This window comes from Drosophila takahashii, chromosome 2L, assembly GCF_030179915.1.
Source record: "Drosophila takahashii strain IR98-3 E-12201 chromosome 2L, DtakHiC1v2, whole genome shotgun sequence".
NCBI lineage: Eukaryota > Metazoa > Arthropoda > Insecta > Diptera > Drosophilidae > Drosophila > Drosophila takahashii.
This window is the reverse complement of record NC_091678.1, coordinates 29,027,678-29,033,915: the sequence shown is the minus strand read 5'-3', so window position 1 is coordinate 29,033,915 and position 6,238 is coordinate 29,027,678. Positions and strand designations below refer to the sequence as shown.

Genomic DNA, 6,238 nt, shown 5'->3' with positions numbered 1-6,238 from the left:
GTCTGTCTGTCTGTCTGTCTGTCTGTCTGTCTGTCTGTCTGTCTGTCTGTCTGTCTGTCTGTCTGTCTGTCTGTCTGTCTGTCTGTCTGTCTGTCTGTCTGTCTGTCTGTCTGTCTGTCTGTCTGTCTGTCTGTCTGTCTGTCTGTCTGTCTGTCTGTCTGTCTGTCTGTCTGTCTGTCTGTCTGTCTGTCTGTCTGTCTGTCTGTCTGTCTGTCTGTCTGTCTGTCTGTCTGTCTGTCTGTCTGTCTGTCTGTCTGTCTGTCTGTCTGTCTGTCTGTCTGTCTGTCTGTCTGTCTGTCTGTCTGTCTGTCTGTCTGTCTGTCTGTCTGTCTGTCTGTCTGTCTGTCTGTCTGTCTGTCTGTCTGTCTGTCTGTCTGTCTGTCTGTCTGTCTGTCTGTCTGTCTGTCTGTCTGTCTGTCTGTCTGTCTGTCTGTCTGTCTGTCTGTCTGTCTGTCTGTCTGTCTGTCTGTCTGTCTGTCTGTCTGTCTGTCTGTCTGTCTGTCTGTCTGTCTGTCCGTCCGTATGAACGCTGAGATCTCGGAAACTATAAAAGCTAGAAGACTGACATTTTGCATGTAGATTCTAGGAGTTCCTACGCAGCGCAAGTTTGTTTCAAAAGGGTGCCACGCCCCCTCTAACGCCCACAATCGCATATATACGATATTGAAAATTTCAAGATTTTGGAAAAGTAAAAATGCAGTTTTATTTTGGTTATCAATACCTATCGAAATGTAGAAGAAATTTTTTAAATCGGACCATTCGTTAAAAAGTTACGGTGGATCAAAGTTTTTATCTCCATGTATAATCCTTCGCACTCCCTTTAGCTGAGTAACGGGTATCTGATAGTCGGGGCACCCGACTATAGCGTTCTCTCTTGTTTAACTATGTTTTCTGGAATTTATTTCTGCCTTACAAAAAATCCTAAATTTATTCAAAGTATGTGGCTTGAAAGATAAAGAGTGTATCTTTTAAAAAACTTTAAGATCGAATTAAACCATGAATCCGTTTGCTTCTGAGAGCTCCGGAAAGTTGGCCAATCTCTGAATTTTTTTAACTTTGAGGTCCTTTTGCTAAGAATCCTTGTGTCAGGGAACTTTTTTGGAAAACGCAGTTTAACTTGGAAGTTCGTAACGAATCCAAAAATATAGCAACCATTTAAAAAGCACTAAAAATGCTGCACAGTGTTATCAACAATACCTGAAATTGAACCTACTCCTGCAATCGAAAATAAAAATTAGTATACAAGGATGTTATTTGCGGCCTGCAATATTATTAATAGCCAAATCTATTAAAGTAGTATGACCTTTGCTTACCATAAATTTTCACACACTTGCCAAATTTATATTTCAATTTAATAAATTGCTTACCTATAAATTGCATCTTTGATGAATCGCACTTTAACTTTCTTAAATAGGCTCAACACAAACTTACACTCATAAAAAAAAATCGAAGAATTTCCTTAAAATCTAGAAAATTCTTTCTTGAATTTTTGCCAAAGGCGACCTCACCTTTGTTTCAAGAAATGGTTTTTTTGAAAGGCACCATTAAAACCAGAAAAAATATTTCTTGTTTTAAGAAATTAAATTTCTTAAAACAAGAAAGGGTTTTTTAGAAAGCCACCATAAAAACAAGAAAAAATATTTCTTAAAACAAGAAAGGCGATTCTTGTTTCAAAGGTGGTTTGTTTCTTGTTTCAAGAAATTAAATTTCTTAAAACAAGAAAGGGTTTTTTAGAAAGGCACCTTTTGAACAAGAAAAATTCTTTCTTGTTTAAATTTCCTTTCAAGAAATTTTATTTCTTGATTTAAGAAATAATATTTCTTGAAGGGAAGTTTTATATTAACACTGAAACCCTAAAAATAAAATGTAACTTGGTTTTTTCTTTTGCATATTTTATTTATTTAAATTTAAAACATTTAACACTGAACATTTAAACAATTTTAAATAACACATTTTTGACTTAAGAAAACATTATTATAACCAAATATGTAGTTGCAGGCATAAAAAATTATTTTCTTCGGCTTTCCTCATCTGGAAAAAAAGAGTTATTGGGATATCAATGATTTGTTTTTAGATAAGAATATATATATGTTTTTAGATAATAGATAATAATGTAATGTTAATAATAGCCAAAATACAAACACGTTGGTCAGACGACCGAGAGAGGAGCAAGACAGGTAGAAAATGAAGAAGGAAGGGTTGAAAATTTAATTTCAGAAAGAGCCACATACATACATATATATTTACCCTTCAGTTCTGGCGTCCCATATCGGGGACAATTCCTTAGGCCAAACGCTCGGCCGCTGTCGACGTCAGCAGAGCAGTCGGTATTTATATATTGCGCTCTCTTTCCTTGTCTTATAATTTGTTGTTGTACTAGAGGAAAAAGCGGAACTCCCATACAATTTTCTCTATGTGGCGTCCTCGGTGCGTCCTCGAGTACAGATGACCTGTCCTCGGGTTTTCCTTTGGTGATTACTGAGGGAAAAGTGACATCTGGTACTGAAGGGTACATACAGTCCTTTGCGCGAAGGGAGACCGAATGTAAGCAGGGCAGATCGTGTCAGTTTTAAGAAGGAGTAGAGAGAAACGTCGCGACGCGTAGGTCAAGCGAGCGAGAGAGAGGAGCAGAATATGAAAGGGTTGAAAATCGGGTTTCAGATCGGGTGAGCCGCGTACATGCATAGATATTTACATGCATACATAAGTATGTCAAACAAATACAACATATTTTCCTTACCTTAGAATGTTTTAAAACAAAATTACAGCTTCGCTAAACAAATTATTTGGCTGATGCAACTGCAGGTATTTTCACTCTGAAAAATAAATAAAATGCGAGTAATAAGATAAAGTTATTATAGAACTCTACACCCACAGATTTATATACAAATGTATGTATGTACGTAGCTCTTAGCTAAAAAACCATTCAACTAAATTGGTATACGCTTGGTAAAGAGATTTGAAATTTATCCTTTAATTACATACATACAATTGTACGCCCGCTATACAAAAAATTATATATTTACATACCTTTGAATATTTGGAAAAAGGCTTAACCTCTTATCCGCTTGAAAATCACGTCCATCACTCACGAATTTTTTTCACAACTGACGCTCGGGGGATCAGAGAAGTCGGTAGCCGGGTAGGCCCTTCGTCCCACTTCGTTTTTCTTGTCGTTAACATTCGGCAGCCGAAGGAAGTCAATGGCTACTTTCCTATATTCTAGGGTCATTTCATTCATATATTCAAAGGTGATTTTGTCCTAAAATACGTACAAAAATGTTTTGGCTGCGACGGCAAAACAGACATATGAGATTTTCATTTTTCTATTTTTAAGAAAAATTCTTTCTTGAATTTTTTCCATCAAGAAAGGTTTTCTGTATTCAAAGGCCAATTTTCTAATAACAAGAAATTTTTTTTCTATTTTCAAAGGTAGGCCGATTCAATGGCGAGATTTCCAAAATTTAGAAATTAATTTTTATGAGTGTACTACTTTGAATGCTTATCCAAAACTGAGCACAAGGGTTCAAGATACAGCGCAACGCAAGCAACTCTCTCGCGAGACTGCATATCCAAAAACAAAAGCGCAATAAAAGGTACAGCTACCCACAACAAAATTCTCGATCCAACACACAAACACACATGAACATATTTATACATACATACGCCAAAAACTGTCGCGACATGTCGTCGCAACGCGCCACGGTCTTACCGCATGTCTTCTTATTTTCTTTTTCGTTTCGAAGAAAGAATGAGAAGCATGAAAGAAATAAAAAAATTTATTCTTAAATCTATGGTGGTTTTCTAATTCTACTTTTCTGTTTTCAATAAAAAATTTTTTTAATTCAGAAAAGTTCTTTAAAATGTACCGCGTTTTTTATGGCTACTTTCTAGATTATAGGAAGGCCTGAAGTACATTGTTTCTTAATTTAATGGCGAAATCGCCATTAATTTCAGACAAATTTTGGAGAGCAAACTAGGAAAAAACACCATTGATTTAAGAAAAAAAAAATTTTTCTAAATTGAAGAAAAGTTTTTCATAAAATTCTGTTTTTATGGTATTTTTTCCTAGATTCAAGAAAACAAGTTCCAAAAATTCAGAAAATTTTTTAAAATTAAGAAAAAAATTTCATTTTATGGCAATTTTCTAAAATTTAGGAAAAAAATTGTTGAGTATAATGTTGCCGCCCTGTGTTTTCAAAATTGTGTTGTTTTAAAAAAAATATTTATTTATATTTCCAAGGAAATGTTTCTTAATTTTAAGGATTTTTGCCGTAATGTAAAGAAAAATTGGTAATGATTTTTAAACGGCGAAACCGCAGAAAGTAATTTTTTTACCATAGGCTCATTCTATGTCAAATGTACCATCAAATTTTTTAAAAATCATTTTAGAACTAAGCTCTGAAAAATACTCGTAAATATTTTAACTATGCTGTTAAATAACCAGCCGTAATTAATTATTTTGAAATAATTTTGTATTTAATTAATAATTTAAAAAAATAATTTTTGTAGACATATGTACTTAACAGTGTCTGATGGTGTGACTGGTAAGGTGTCTGCCCTTGAAGCGATAGGACCCCGGCTCGAGTCCCACTGGTGCAAATGAGTTCAAAGTTTTTTTCAGTTGTAAAATGCATTTAATAATAATAATAAAAAATAAAAACAATAAATACATTAAAAAACAAGAGAGAACGCTATAGTCGGGTTGGTGTCCCGACTATCTAATACCCGTCACTCAGCTAAAGGGAGTGCGAGGGATATAGATATATATAGATATTTTGATTGCGTATAACTTTTTAATGAATGGTCCGATTTGAAAAATGTCTTCTACATTTCGATAGGTATAAATATACACAACAAAATTGCATTTATACTTCTCGGAAATCTTTAAAGATGTGGATTTTAAAATTGTTAGTGGGCGATTGTGGGCGTTAGAGAGGGCGTGGCGCTCGTCTGAAGTAAACTTGCGCTGCGTAGCAGGCCCAAGAATATATGTGGAAAATCTTAACCTTCTAGCTTTTGTAGTTTCCGAGATCTCAGCGTTCATACGGACAGACGGACAGACGGACAGACGGACATGACTAGATCGACTCGGCTAGTGACCCTGATCAAGAAAATATATACTTTATGGGGTCGGAAACGCTTCCTTCTAGCTGTTACATACTTTTGCACGAATACAATATACCCTTTTACTCTACGAGTAACGGGTATAACAAGTGAGAACGCTATCGTCGGGTTGGTGTCCCGGCTATCTAATACCCGTCACTCAACTGAAGGGAGTGCGAACGCTGTGCTCGGGTTGGTGTCCCGACTATCTAGATATATAAAGTTTTTTTCTAATGACAGACAGACAGACAGACAGACAGACAGACAGACAGACAGACAGACAGACAGACAGACAGACAGACAGACAGACAGACAGACAGACAGACAGACAGACAGACAGACAGACAGACAGACAGACAGACAGACAGACAGACAGACAGACAGACAGCCAGACAGACAGACAGACAGACAGACAGACAGACAGACAGACAGACAGACAGACAGACAGACAGACAGACAGACAGACAGACAGACAGACAGACAGACAGACAGACAGACAGACAGACAGACAGACAGACAGACAGACAGACAGACAGACAGACAGACAGACAGACAGACAGACAGACAGACAGACAGACAGACAGACAGACAGACAGACAGACAGACAGACAGACAGACAGACAGACAGACAGACAGACAGACAGACAGACAGACAGACAGACAGACAGACAGACAGACAGACAGACAGACAGACAGACAGACAGACAGACAGACAGACAGACAGACAGACAGACAGACAGACAGACAGACAGACAGACAGACAGACAGACAGACAGACAGACAGACAGACAGACAGACAGACAGACAGACAGACAGACAGACAGACAGACAGACAGACAGACAGACAGACAGACAGACAGACAGACAGACAGACAGACAGACAGACAGACAGACAGACAGACAGACAGACAGACAGACAGACAGACAGACAGACAGACAGACAGACAGACAGACAGACAGACAGACAGACAGACAGACAGACAGACAGACAGACAGACAGACAGACAGACAGACAGACAGACAGACAGACAGACAGACAGACAGACAGACAGACAGACAGACAGACAGACAGACAGACAGACAGACAGACAGACAGACAGACAGACAGACAGACAGACAGACAGACAGACAG

At 37.5% G+C, this 6,238-nt stretch overlaps 1 long non-coding RNA gene across 2 annotated transcripts; it reads right to left on the bottom strand.

The window, feature by feature from the left end:
- Window positions 1-1,469: 1,469 nt before the first annotated feature.
- LOC138912042 (uncharacterized) lies at window positions 1,470-3,468 on the bottom strand. Of its 2 annotated transcripts, none has more exons than XR_011417681.1 (3): window positions 3,031-3,467; window positions 2,741-2,816; window positions 1,470-2,031 (listed from the first exon to the last, which is right to left on the bottom strand). It is a non-coding gene; the product is annotated as an uncharacterized lncRNA (long non-coding RNA). The 2 variants fall into 2 exon arrangements; XR_011417682.1 differs by lacking the exon at window positions 1,470-2,031 and having other exon boundaries at window positions 2,728-2,816; window positions 3,031-3,215; window positions 3,276-3,468.
- Between the last annotated feature and the right edge of the window lie 2,770 nt (window positions 3,469-6,238).